At 40.1% G+C, this 14546-nt stretch overlaps 1 protein-coding gene across 2 annotated transcripts in view; it reads right to left on the bottom strand.

Moving 5' to 3' along the window:
- LINGO3 (leucine rich repeat and Ig domain containing 3) overlaps window positions 1-13852 on the bottom strand; it is a 97706-nt gene extending 83854 nt beyond the window's left edge. For both annotated transcript variants that reach the window (XM_075864337.1, XM_075864333.1), the window contains exon 1: window positions 13739-13852. The gene's annotated coding sequence lies outside the window, so the exon portion shown is untranslated. The remainder of the gene's footprint in view (window positions 1-13738) is intronic.
- Between the last annotated feature and the right edge of the window lie 694 nt (window positions 13853-14546).

Below are 14546 nucleotides of genomic sequence, written 5' to 3'. Positions count from 1 at the left end.
TTAACAGCAGACCCTGAATCCATGAAGGCACTGCCGGTGGCAGACCTTCCATCAAAAGAGACCTGAAAGGGAAGCAAGATTTTATTAGGCTTCATGTTAATGGGAAATACCTGTGCTCCCAAGCGACCTCACCGATGGTCACTTAGGCGCGGAAGTTTTCCGGCTGCTTATTCTTGCGCCTGGGACAGGAGTTCAATTGATGCTTGTCATCCCCACAGTAGAAGCAGAGACCATTCTTCCTGCGGAAATCTCTACGTTGTTGGAGAGACACGGAGGCCCCGAGTTGCATCTGTTCATCTGAGTTCTCCGTGGAAGAACGAAGCAACGGAACCTCTGAAGCCATCATAGGGGAGCCAGAGGTGAAGGCACCAGAACGTTCAAGTCATCGTTCCCTGAGATGTCGGTCAAGACGTACCGCTAAAGCCATAGCCATGATCTAGAGACTCAGAGGTGGGATAGCTAACTAACTGGTATTTAAGGGCGTTCAACAGCAGACCTTTGAGCTGATGAAGGCTGATTAACCCCGGGCGTTGAACCTGTGTCTGGCAAACCCTTTACACTCCAGTATTTGCTGTTCATCATAGACACCCTAGATTTCTCAGTTTCTCTGTCCAAAGAGAGGAAAATCAGCATCAGGAGTGGAGTCAAATTACTGATTCATCGGCAGAAAATTTCTGTGTAAATAACCATGATAGCTTTTAGGCCACCTGATGTCCTCAGGCAGTTCCATGGGCCAGGTTCCATTTCAGGTGTCTACAGGCCAATATCCCTGCCCAGTGAAACAGTCATCCCCAGACAGATGCTACAAGCGGTAATTTAGTAATCCCTCCCATTTTCTTATTGCTTCTCAGTCCCATATATTGTGCTGCCAAAGATGAAAAGGAAAGATTGAATTGTCATACTAGCAATTTTCCTTTCCTTAAATCCAAAGGCTTCCTTCCCTAATAAATTTATTTTTTTGCTCATACGATACAAGTGGTTTCCTGTGTCAGCAGTGTATATGTGCTGGAGTGCCTCCTCATTGGTTAAAGTTTAATTAATTGCTATTACCCACTCATGTGTAGTTCTGTCCTAGTAGGTGGGGGCTGAACTATACCCATATATTGTGCTTCCTTCGGATTCAAGGAAAGGAAAATTACCGGTAAGACAATTTTATCTCTCCTAGCCAATTACTATGGCTGATGCAATAGAATGGCAAACTAAAATGAGAGAAGCAATGAGAATGGTCAATATGAACATCTACTCCGGTCTCCCTTTGCCCAGGTTTTTATAGATCTCCCCATGAATGTTAAAATATAATCCATGTTTATTGCCTATAATAAAGTTTATTTCTTAAATAGTATTTGTCCTATTATGTGTCTTTGTATCCAATATAATATTGTGACACCACTCTCTTGACATGAATGCGGTTGTCTAGGATAAGAAAAACATGATTGCTTTAATAAAAAAAAAACAGTACCACAATTGCCCAAAGGTTGTGTGTGGTATTGCAGCTCAGCCCCATTCATTTGAAGTGTGGCACTATTTCTGGAAGAATGCAACCATGTTTTTCTAATTCTGGACAATCCCACAGTTCCTATTATATTACTGAAATGTCACAACACATATTACCACTAAACACTATATTTGGTACCCTGTCCCTAGATTGTTCTGCTAGCTATTTTTGGAACCCTGCTCTAAGCATTTTCTACCATCTATGTTTAAACAATATAATGGCTAATATACATAGTTTAGGTAACTCAAAAAGAAGAATTAAAATAAATAATGGGAAACAAATATGAAAAAATTCAGACATAGACTGCTGTTCACAACTACAGTGCAGTAAAAAAAAAAATGTTTTCCTTCTTCCAGATACCCCCTATTTATTATTGCAAATATTTGATACTGAATGAATACTTTGCTGGCTCGGACCTTGACAACTTGCCAAAACACATACATAACTCTACATTTGAATGGTTTAGAAAAAAACAAATTCAAGTCTTTACTTCGCCCCAGACCTGACAGAGGTGCTCAGATTGGAAACTAGTACAGATGTAGCCGTCTTTACCTTGACTTTTAACGTATTAAATAAACAATGGCTAGATCTCTTATCTTGACTTTTTCAATTACTTTTTATTGGCATTTGTTGTGTGATATCACGCTGCAGCAAGTTATCAGAATCAAGTTAAAGATGGCTACATCTGTAGTTCATGCAAAAAAAAAAAAATGCAAAAAATAAATAAATACCAATGTGCTTTGAAATGGAGATTGAGCTAAAACGCATGGAAGCATTCAATATATAGTGAGCTTCAGATTCAAGAGCAATGTCAAAGGCAGATACACTATATGGAGACCTACACATTACACCTACAGGAGCTTTTATGACATCCCATTCTAAATCTATAGGCATTAGTATGGAGTTGGTCCCACCTATGCAGCTAAAACACTTTTCACTTTCTACAAGATTTTGGACTGTCTGTGGGAATTTGTGCCCATTCATTTAGAAGAGCATTTGTGAGGTCAGACACTGATGTTGGATGAGAGAGCCTGGCTCGCAATCTCCATTCTAGTTCATCCCAAAGATGCTTGATGGTGTTGGCTCTGTGCAGGCCAGTCAAGATCTTCCACACCAACCTCAGCCAACCATGCCTTTATGGATCTTGATTTGTGTACTGGGGCACAGAATCCTGGAACAGAAAAGGGCTTTCCCCAAACTGTTCCCACAAAGTTTGAAGCATACAATTGTCCAAAATGTCTTGGTATTCTGCAGCATTAAGATTTCCCTTTACTGAAACTAAGGTGCCTAGGTCAACCCCTGAAAAAAAAACCATAGCATTATTCCTCCTCCACCATACGTTACAGTAGGCACAACGCAGTCAGGCAGGTAACATTGTCCTGGCATTCGACAAACCCAGACACACCCATCAGACTGCCAGACAGAGCAGCATAATTTTTCACTCCACAGAACATGTTTCCACTCCTCCAGAGCCCAGTTGTGTCATGCATTGCACCACTCCATCCGACGCTTGGCATTGTGCTTGGTGATGTAAGGTTTGCATGCAGCTCCTCAGCCATGTAAACCCATGCAATGAAGCTCCCGCTGCCCAGCGGATGTTAATGACAGAGGAGATTTGGAACTCTTCAGCTATTGAGTCAGCAGAGCGTCGAAGACTATTATACACTATGGGGGAAATGTATTAAGACAAAGCCAGTATTAATAAATTTGTCGCATCTTCGGCTGTCAGTGGGACAATAATAAAATCTAGATTTCTGTTATCATTTACGCCAGTTTCTGGGGTAAACTATAGTAGATGCGTCTGGCTGCGGTGGCCACAAACCTTATGATACGCTCCGCCTACCTTTTTTTAAAAGTGGCGAGAGTAGGAAAAAACACTCAAAGGTAGCATATTTTTGCAACTTTCGGTTGTTTGTGACATTTCTACACCAGATAACTGGTGTAGAAATGTTGCTAACTTTCCCCTTATGTGCGCCTCAGAACTCGGCGGCCCCGCTCTGTAACTTTACGTGGTCTGCCACTTCAGTGCTGAGTTGCTGTTGGTTCCTAAACACTTCCACCTTCCAATAATACCACTCACAGTTAATAGTGTAATATCTTGGATGGAAGACATTTCACAAACTGACTTGTTACAACATTGGCATCCTGTTACAGTACCACGCTGGAATTCAGTGAGCTCTTTAGAATGACCCATTCTTTCACAAATGTATATAAAGACAGACTGCATAGCTAGGTGCTGGATTTTATACACCTGTGGCAATGGGCTGAATGAAACACCTGAATTCAATGATTAAAAGGTGTGTCCCAATACTTTTGTCCATATAGTGTATCTATGACAAAAACATTATAGTTGTAAGAATTTCTGCACTGTTCCCTCACATCAGCTTTTGGGGAATACAAGGTATGGCATGTTGGATTGCAACCTGCATAATCTTTTCTTCAACTGAGAGGTAAGTGGAGCCAGTAGTATTGGGTTGGTGCTTATCCCTATGGCACTGTTGCAATAGACATGCATGCTTGACCACTGGATTTCTTCTAGTCATCAATGCAGGCAGATGGAACATCAGACCTCCATGCAAGGAGAACAAAGCTATGACCCTTAATAAATTCTAGTAAAAGCGGCATATCCCCAATTCTGACACATATTAAAACTTATATTGTTGGAGGTACATTTTTAAACTCCCATGTCTTGCTGTTGAGACTGTCTGAGAAATGCTGGTAGAAGCCCCATAGGAGTGGAGGCAACCATGCCCTTTGACTTCCCTTTAATCTGTCCATATATCACATGGGCATGACTTTGATTTTTCTATTACTAAAAATTGGACATAACATTCTAAGCACACTGGCATTGATTTGAATGGCCCTTTGGTTACAATGTGTCAGATTTTCAAGTTTATTGCTAAAACAGATTTATCTCCTGATAAAGTTACAAGAAGTACAATATAATATTCTTATTATTATGATGTGGGTACAGATATTTTTGGTGCCATTGCAATAGAATTAACCTGTAGGATAACAGTTTTTACCGATAATTGCCTATAGGGGTGTCTGTACTGGGGTTACAAAAGTCTTTAACAGGTTAAACTTTTCTTAGTTGATTTGTTTTCACTAAGATACAGTGCCTTGTGAAAGTATTCACCCCCTTGATGTTTTACCTGTTTTGATTTTATGTTTTTTTTGGGCGGGATTCTACCATATGATTTACACAACATGCCTACCATTTTGAAGGTGCAAAATATTTTTTACTGTGTAATAAACAATAATTAACGCAAAAAAAAGAGAATTTTAATGTTGATAAGTATTTACCCCCTGAAAGTCAATGCTTTGTGTACTCACCTTTTGCTATAATTACAGATGCAAGTCTTCTGGGGTATGTGTCTCTATAAGCTTAACACATGTAGACACTTGGATTTCTGCCCATTCTTCCAGAGAAAACTGCTCCAAGTCCTTAATTGCGTTGGTGTACAACAGTCTTTAACCTCTTCACGCGCTGGTCCGCAATAGTACGTCCTGCAGAGGGGTTAGTTCCCGCATCCAGACGTACTATTGCGGAGTAGTTCCCGGCACACACTGTCCTAACGGACAGTGTCCGGGAACCGGGAGGTCAGCTGTCCCCGACAGCTGACACTCCAGCCTTGCCGGTCAGCGGACCATCGCCACTGATTTCGGCAATTAACCCCATAAATGCGGCGACGGATTGCCGTCGCCGCATTTAAGTGGTTTGAAGCACATCGGCAGCACCCACAAAGTGATCGTGGTGGCTACCGATGCTTGTCACGGCAATCAGACAATGACCTCCGTGTTGCCATGTACGGAAGCCTCGGAGGAGCAGCCTCCGGCTGGTCCTCCCAGGCTTCCTGTCAGTGTGACTGTCACGTTACAATGACAGTTAATTAGAGTACATTACAATACGTGTGTAGTGTAATGTACTCTAGCAGCGATCAGAGCTGCAAGTCTAAGTGTCCCCTAGTGGGACAAGTGAAAAAAGTAAAAAAAAGATAATAAAAATGTTTTAAAAAAAGTGTAAAAATAAAAGTTATAAGTTATATAAACAAACACTGCATTTTTTTCCTATAATAAGTCTTTCATTATAGGAAAAACATTAACACGTTAAAAAAAGTACACATATCTGGTATCACCGCGTTCGTAACGACCCCAACTATAAAACTATAATGTTGTTTTTCCCGCACGATGAACACCCCAAAAAAAATCAATAAAAAACTACACCAGAATCGCTATTTTTTGGTCACCACCCCTCCCAAAATAGAGAATTAAAAAGTGATCAGAAAGTCGCATGTACTCGAAAATAATACAGATAAAAACTACAACCCTTCCCGCAAAAAACAAGCTCTTACACAGCTTTTTTGACTGAAAAATAAAAAAGTTACGGCTCTCAGAATATGGTGACACAGAAAATAAATTATTTTATAAAAAAGTGATTTTATTGCGCAAACGCTGCAAAACATAAAAAAACCCTATATACATCTGGTATTGCCGTAATCGTACCGACCCGCAGAATAAAATACAATGGTCATTTATAGTGCACGGTGAACGCCGCAAAAAATAAACTAAAAACATTGTCAGAATTGCTTGTTTTTGGTCACCCGGCTTGCAAAAAAATTTAATAAAAAGTGATCAAAAAAATCGAATGTACCCCAAAATGGTACCAATGAAAAGTACAGATTGTCCCGCAACAAATAAGCCCCCACGCAGCTCCGGTGGTGAAAAAATAAAGACGTTCTGGCTCCCAGGAATATGGCGATGCAAAATGTGCAGTGTTTTCTAAAAGCGGATACGATTTATCAGTGCGACACCAGCCACATATCTATGAATTATTATTTATTTACCGCATTTTTATACCCTCTTATTATGCCCTGATGTTCTCCGCACAGATTACATATGCCCCCACATTATAAACTGAAATACCAGCAAAACCCCAAACAGAAAAACGACCAAGCAAAATCTGCGCTCCAAAAGCAAAATGGCGTCCCTCCCTTCTGAGCCTTGCAGCGTGCCCAAACAGCAGTTTGTGCCCACATATATGGCATCGCCATACCCGGGAGAACCCGCTTAACGCTTTATGAGGTATTTGTCTTCAGGGGCACAAACTGGGCACGACATATTATGCACTAAAATGGCATATCAGTGGAAAATTACAATATTCACACCATCCGCTGTGCATTAACCCCTTTGAGCACTATGACTTAATAGCACGTCATGGTGCGGGGGTGATGTATGGAGCAGGCTCACGTGCTGAGCCCGCTCCATACGCTGCGGGTGTCAGCTGTGTATTACAGCTGACACCCGGGACTAACGGACAGGAACAGCGATCGCGCTGTTACAGGAGTCTGTAAAAATAACAATACACTGCAACACATTAGTATTGCAGCATATTGTACGCGCGGATCCAATGATCGCTGGTACAAGTCCCCTGAGGGGACTAATAAAATGTGTAGAAGAATTAAAGTTATCAGTAGTGAGAAAGAAAAAAGTTTAAAGTTAAAAAAAAAAACCTTTTCCCATTTTTCTTCAAAAGTAATGTAAAAAAAATAAACAGAATTGATATCGCTACGTCCGTAAAAGGCCGAACTATTACAATATACCATTATTTAACTTGCATGGTGAACACCGTGAAAAACGTAAATAATTTAAACCGCCAAATTCGCTGTAGTTTTCCTTTTTACCGCACGGCGAAAGCTGTAAAAACGAAAACCCCAAAAAATTGAATCAGATTTTTTTCCTATATTCCTATATTTTCCTATTTTTTTCCAGTTTCCCAGCACTTTAAATGGTATCAATAGAAACTACAACTCCTCCCGCAAGAAATAAGCTCTCACACCACTCTACTGACGGAAAAAAAAAAAAGTTATGGCTCTTGGAAGGCGGGTAGTGAAAAACGAAAATAAGAAAGCAAAAAATGGATCAGTCCTGAAAGGGTTAATTCATTTCTAATGAAAAAAAATGTATGACCACATGTGGGCTATTTCCGTACCCAGGAGAAATAGCTTTACAAAAATTGGTTGTTTATTTCTCCTTTATCCCTTGTGAAAATGAGAAAATTCAACATTTTAGTGGAAAAAAATTGTGATATTAATTTTCTCCGCCTAATTCGAATAAATTCTGCAAAAGACCCGTGGAGTCTAAATGCTCACTATACCCCTAGAAAAATTCCTTGAGGGGTGTTTCCAAAATGGGGTAACTTGGGGGGCTTCCACTGTTTTGGTCCCTCCAGGGCGTTGCAAAGGCGGCATGGCACCGAAAAACAATTCAGCAAAATCCGTGGTCCAAAATCCAAATGGCGCTACTTCCCTTCTGAGCTCAGCCATGGGTCCAATCAGAAGTTTATTACCACATATGGGGTATTGCCGTAATAAGGAGAACATGCTTTACAAATGTTGTGGTTCTTTTTTCCTTTATTCCTTGTAAAAATGTAACATTTCTATGCTTTTTCAGAAAAAAAGTTGATTTTCATTTTCACTGCCTAATTTCACTAAATTCTGCAAAAAACCTGTGTGGTCAAAATGCTAACTATACACCTAGATAAATTCCTTGATAGGTGTAGTTTCCAAAATGGGGTCACTTTTGGAGGGTTTCCCCTGTTTTGGTCCCTCCAGGGTGTTGCAAACGCGACATGGAACCGAAAACCAATCCAGCAAAATCCATGCTCCAAAATCCAAATGGCGCTCCTTCCCTTCTGAGCCTTGCTGTGGGTCCAATCAGCAGTTTATTACCACATATGGGATATTGCCGTAATCGGGAGACATTGCTTTACATATGTTGGGGTGCATTTTCTTTATTATCTCTTGTAAATATTAAAAATTTCTATGTTTTCATTTTTACAGACTAATTCTAATAAATTTAGCGAAAAACCTGTGCGGTCAAAATGCTAACTATACACCTAGATAAATTCCTTGAGGGGTGTAGTTCCCAAAAAGGGGTAATTTTTGTGGTGTTTCCACTGTTTTGGCACCACAAGACCTCTTCAAACCTGACAAGGTGCCTAAAATATATTCCAAAAAAAAGGAGGCCCAAAATCCACTGGGTGCTCCTTTGCTTCTGAGGCCAGTGCTTCAGTCCTTTATCGCACTAGGGCCACATGTGGGATATTTCTAAAAACTGCAGAATCTGGGCAATAAATATTGAGTAGCATTTCTCTGGTAAAATCTTCTGTGTTACAAATTTTTTTTTATTAGAAATGAATTTCGGCAAAAAAAATAAAATGTTGTAAATTTCACCTCTACTTTGCTTTAATTCCTGTGAAACGCCTAAAGGGTTAAAACACTTTGTGAATGCTGATTCGAATACCTTGAGGGGTGAGGTTTTAAAAATGGAGTGACTTCTGGGGATTTTCTAATATATAAGGCCCCCAAAGCCACCTCAGAACTGAACTGGTCCCTGAAAAAATAGCCTTTTGAAATTTTCTTTAAAATATGAGAAATTGCTGCTAAAGTTCTAAGCCTTGTAACGTCCTAGAAAAATAAAAGGACGTTCAAAAAACAATGCAGACATAAAGTAGACATATGGGAAATGTGAACTAGTAACTATTTTGTGTGGTATTACTATCTGTTTTACAAGCAGATACGTTTAAATTTAGAAAAATGCAAATTTTTGCAAATTTTTTCTAAATTGTTGTTTTTCAGAAATACCAAAATTATCGACAACATTTTTTCACTAACATAAAGTACAACATGTCATGAGAAAACAATCTCAGAATCGCTTGGATAGGTAAAAGCATTCTAACGTTATTACCACATAAAGTAACACGTCAGATTTTAAAAAATTGGCTGGGTCCTGAAATCCAAAACAGGCTGGGTCCTGAAGGGGTTAAAGAGGTTCTGTCACCAGTTTATAAGTGCCCTATCGCCTACCTCATCTGATAGACGCTGTAATGTTGATAACAACAGTGGTTTTTATTTTGAAAAACTATCATTTTTGAGCAAGTTATGAACAATTTTAGATTTATGCTAATTAGCTTCTTAATGCCTAACTGGGCGTTTTTTAACTTTTTACCAAGTGGGCGTTGTAAAGAAAAGTGTTTGACGCTGACCAATCAGCATCATACACTTCTCTTCATTCTGCCCAGCTCGCGAGATCACACTGTGATGTCACATGCTCCCACAGTAACTTTACCGAAGTGTCTTGAGAGTGAATAGACATAGCCTCCAGCCAGGATGCAATGTCTATTCACCCTCCCGACACTTTGGTAAAGTTTCTGTGGGACTTACTCACAGAACAGCGTGATCACTTTGGTAAGGTTAATGTGGGAGTAACTGACAGCACAGCGTGATCTCGCGAGATCACGCTGTGCTGTGAGTAAAGCTAATCTGTAATGATGGGGGTAGGGAAACGGACAAGTGAGCCCTAATCTACCCGCCACTCTGTCCCTGCCTACTTGCAACGACCCGCCCTAGGCGACGGGGTACAACTGGGCGGCGGTCCCTACGCTCAGTAAGTGCACGAGACAAACAGACAAGGGTACACAAAGCTAAGGGAAATGGGTCAGTTGTCCACGGCAACAACGTGAGCAACAAGAGTGGTGAACGAGCCGAGTCAAACCAGGAGTGCACGAGGTACCAAACGCAGAGCAGGAGAGTAGTCAGAAAGCCGGGGTCAGTATGGAGCAGGATCAAATAGTCAGAAGCTGTAGCTGGGCCAGGAAACCACACGAGAAGAATCACAAGCAAAGGTGGAACAGGAAAGGCAGGTATAAATAGACAGAGGGCGGGAGCTAGCTCCGTCTAGCCAGGCTGCGATAGGCTCTCCCACTCCTAAGCCTGCCATCCTGAGTGGTGGAAGATGGAGTCAGTCTCAGAGACATAGACTCAGGTGCAGACTGATTACCTATGGGCGTAAACACAGAAGTTGTGCCTGGCAGATCCTTTACATAATCATGAATGAAGGGAAGTGTATGATGCTGATTGGTTAGCGTCATACACTTCTCTTTACAACGCCCACTTGGTAAAAAGTTAAAAACCGGCCAGTTGGGCATTAAGACACTAATTAGCATGAATCTAAATTTTTCATAACTTGCTCAAAAATTATTGTTTTTCAAAATAAAAACCACTGTTGTTAACTACGGTACAGGCACTTATAAACTGGTGACAGAGCCTCTTTAAGTCATATCACAGACTCTCAATAGGGTTGAGGTCTGGACTTTGACCCAGACATTCCAAGACATTTAAACGTTCCCCCTCAAACCACTCCAGTGTAGCTTTAGCAGTATGTTTAGGGTCATTGTCCTGCTGGAAGCTAAACCCCATCCTAGTCTCAAATCTCTGGCAGACTGAAACAAGTTGTCCCTCAAGAATTGCTCTGTATTTACTGCCATCCATCTTTACTTCACTCCTGACCAGTTTTCCAGTCCCTGCTGAGGAAAAGCCTCTCCACAGAATGATGCTGCCACCAACATGCTTCACTGTGGGAATGGTGTTCTTAGGGTGATGGGAAGTGTTGGGTTTGCTCCACACATAGCGTTTCCCATGATGGCCCAAAAATTTAATCTTAGTCTCATCTGACTGGAGAACCTTCTTCCATGTGTTTGGGGGGTCTGCCAACTCAGAATTTGTATCTTATGTTTTTCTTTAAAGAGGCTCTGTCACCAGATTATAAGTGCCCTTTCTCCTACATAATCTTATCGGCGCTGTATTGTAAATAAGAACAGTGGTTTTTATTTTGAAAAACGATCATTATTGAGCAAGTTATGAGCAATTTTAGATTTATGCTAATTGGTTTCTTAATAGACAGATACTTCCATCTCTACTGTGGATCTTTGGAGTTCCATCAGTGCTATCTTCTGTGTCTTTGTTGAATCTCTGATTGATGCTCCCCTTGCCCGGTCTGTAAGTTATGGTGGGCAGTCTTCTTTAGTCAGGTTTGTAGGTGTGCCGTATTTTTCTATTTTGTTATAATGGATTTATTTGTGCTCCGTGGGATGTTCAAAGTTTGGGATATTTTTTTTTTAGAACATAACCCAGTTCTTTACTTCTCCACAAATTTGTCTCTGACCCGTTTGGAGAGCTTCTTGGTCTTTATGTTGTTTGCTTGGAGGATCCATTCAGAACAGGTGTATTTATAATGACATCATGTGACAGATCATGTGGCACTTTGACTCCACACAGGGGGATCTAATTTAACTAATTATGTGAATTCTAAATTTAATTGGTTTAACCGAAACTTAGGGCTGAACATATATCTGCTCACATTGTTTCAGGTTTTTAGACTTTTTTTTTTTTTTTTAAACCAGGTATTTATTTCATTCCTATATAACAATTTGGACTATTTTGTCAGGTCTATTACATAAAATCAAAGTTAAAATCCATTTAAATTCCAGGTTGTAATGCAACAAAACAAGAAAATCACCACGGGGTAAATACTTTTTCAAAGCACTCGATATGAAAAACACTGTTTTGCATTTCACTGTTGTACATAGCAATGTTAAAATGAGGACTTCGAAAAGAAACGGTTGTAAACATCCAAAAATGTAAAATGTCAGCACCATGGACACTTCCTCAACCCAAGCACAGATTGAGAGCGCTGCATATCTAATCTGTGGCACATATAAAGGATTCCTGACGTCTGTAGGACCCACAGACATACAGCAGGTAGGTTGAGAGCTATAGCTGTTTCATGTTATCAGCAAAGAACACATAAAAAGTGGCAGACATTTTCCTAACAGCATTAATGAAGCACAAATTGATTCTCAGCAGTATAGAAAAGTGAGACATTTCAGCCGCTTGTGCTGGCATTTTCAATGCAGCTGACACAGACTGGCTGGTAAGCACTGTGCACCATGTTTTAACAGTGGGTTACCAAATGCTATGTGTCATATATTATCAAGGTAAGCAATGCTAGAGCACTATGCACTATGTTATTAGCAGCCCTCGCATTTGTTCCCATTTGTTCCCATTATGTAATTACTTTTGAAACTGTACAGAGGCCACAATATTATATTCCATGGCCCTGGCAATGTCTACTTCTGTGTTATGCAGAGGCGTATTATGGCATATCAAGCTCACGTATGGTACCTATTAGTTTGACCTTGTTTTAAGTGAATCATTTAAATAATTTTTTCATGTATTGTGTATAATGTGACATTACGCCTAGTGCGAAACTTGTCATTGGAATTACATATTAAGTCAAACGCAAATTGTGAAATAATATACTTAGGAGGCATTTACACACACTGATTTTTGCTTTAATCCGCCGACATATATCCAATGCTAATGAAAATTGAGAATAGATCTGACCTACTTAATAATTAATTGAGTGTGAAAGAAAAAATCCCAGTGTGGGGAATAGAAGCATTTTATTTTACTACAAAGGTAATGACTTTTCCTCTAAAAAAATATTTTCCATTGTAGCTAAATATTTTTGTATGATAATGGCAGCTCAGACAACCGTTGTGATAATAAAGTATTGGGACTACTGTTGGGGACAAAACGTCTAAAACCTAGCATTAGTTACAATCCTCTGTTCAATCCTTCGAGGATGATTTACTCATGTATTAGACTTGACATATAATATGCCCTTATTATCAAACGAAGCATGAAATACTGTTATTAGGAGGCTGTGTGTGATGTAATATATTGACTGCCTATGAGCATGATATACTGGTATTAGGAGTGTGCGTATGATATTCTGTTTTCAGTGCAATACTTCTAATAGATTTTAAATCATCAACCTCTACATAATGTGTAGTTTATGCTTGGCTACATGTGTTTTGCTTCAGTGGAATATTAAATTTGCTTGTTTGTTGCACTGCTCTATATGGTATTTGCCTTTTTCTGTGCATAGTAGCAGCAATAAACACATGCCCTGAAGTCTTCTGTACACATTGAACATGCAGAGCTATTGCAGTCATTCTCAAAAGAGCTCCACTAAGGTGAGAATAAATATACACTCAACACAACAATTCCTCTACACAGTGCTGTCAGAGATATCTACATGACATGATGTGTACAAGGTTATAATATCTATTACATATTTGGGTTTTACTGAAAGCTTACGTTAAATGTTTAGTGTTAACATAATATAGTATCCTTCTTTTTGGTTTAATGGTTGCACTCTACACAATGCCATTGATACTACCAAACATTACAATGTAAATTGTACCCTGCTATTGTTTCCGTATTGACCCCCACATCCCCTTTACTGCACCCCAGCCTGCACTGCAGCTCCCTGTGCTCTTCATGTCCCCTCTGCATGCAGCTGTGCCAGTATGACCGCAATACATCCAACACTCACTGCGCTTGTGTCCTCCGTGTGCTCCTCTCCCTCCTCATCCTCGTACAGCTTACGCTCAGTGTGTGTGTCCCAGTGTCTGTGGCGTGTGTCCCTCCTCCCAGTCACTCTGTGCTGTTCCCTTGCTGCTCAAACATATCACTGGGCTGCAGCATGCGTCTCAGTCAGTGACTCCCTCTCCAGCCCTTCCTCCCCTCATTCTCCCCTGTCTATTCTTGTTGCCCCTTCTCTGCTTTCCCATTACCTATTGTTCACATCTTACTCACTACCCCATCCCCTTACACTTATGCGCTTCTTTTTCCAGCATCAAGTGTTCTTCTTTAGAGTTTACCTCCTAAATAGAGGTTGGATAAACTTTTTATTTCGGCAAATCCGGCTGTCTATTTGATATCTAGTTAAAAATTAAGTACCAGTCCACTGCGAAATCCGCCATGTCTGGTCCAACCCTGAAATATGCAAATTTTGCTGCATATTTGTTGTGTGATTGCCGCAAATTTGCGGTAAAATCCGCAATGGAAAATTTCCGCCTTGTCTGAACATGCCCACAGTCGAAAACAGATCACAAATACAGCTGAGCAAGTAGACAAACATGAGCACTATAGGTAAATTCCTAAATATCAGATAAGAACCTCGAAGCTTACACCGGTTATTGAATGGAATAAAACAGCATTATATAGAGGATCAAAGTGAAAGACTAAGGGGAACAATAAAAGTACATAGGATAAGGTAGGGGGGGAAGGCAAATGAGGGGAGATATAAATTAAGGGGAAAAGGATAAAAGAAAAAATAAATAAAAATAAAAGCAAACACA

Source organism: Rhinoderma darwinii, chromosome 1, assembly GCF_050947455.1.
Source record: "Rhinoderma darwinii isolate aRhiDar2 chromosome 1, aRhiDar2.hap1, whole genome shotgun sequence".
Lineage (NCBI taxonomy): Eukaryota > Metazoa > Chordata > Amphibia > Anura > Rhinodermatidae > Rhinoderma > Rhinoderma darwinii.
This window is presented reverse-complemented; position numbering and strand designations above follow the sequence as displayed.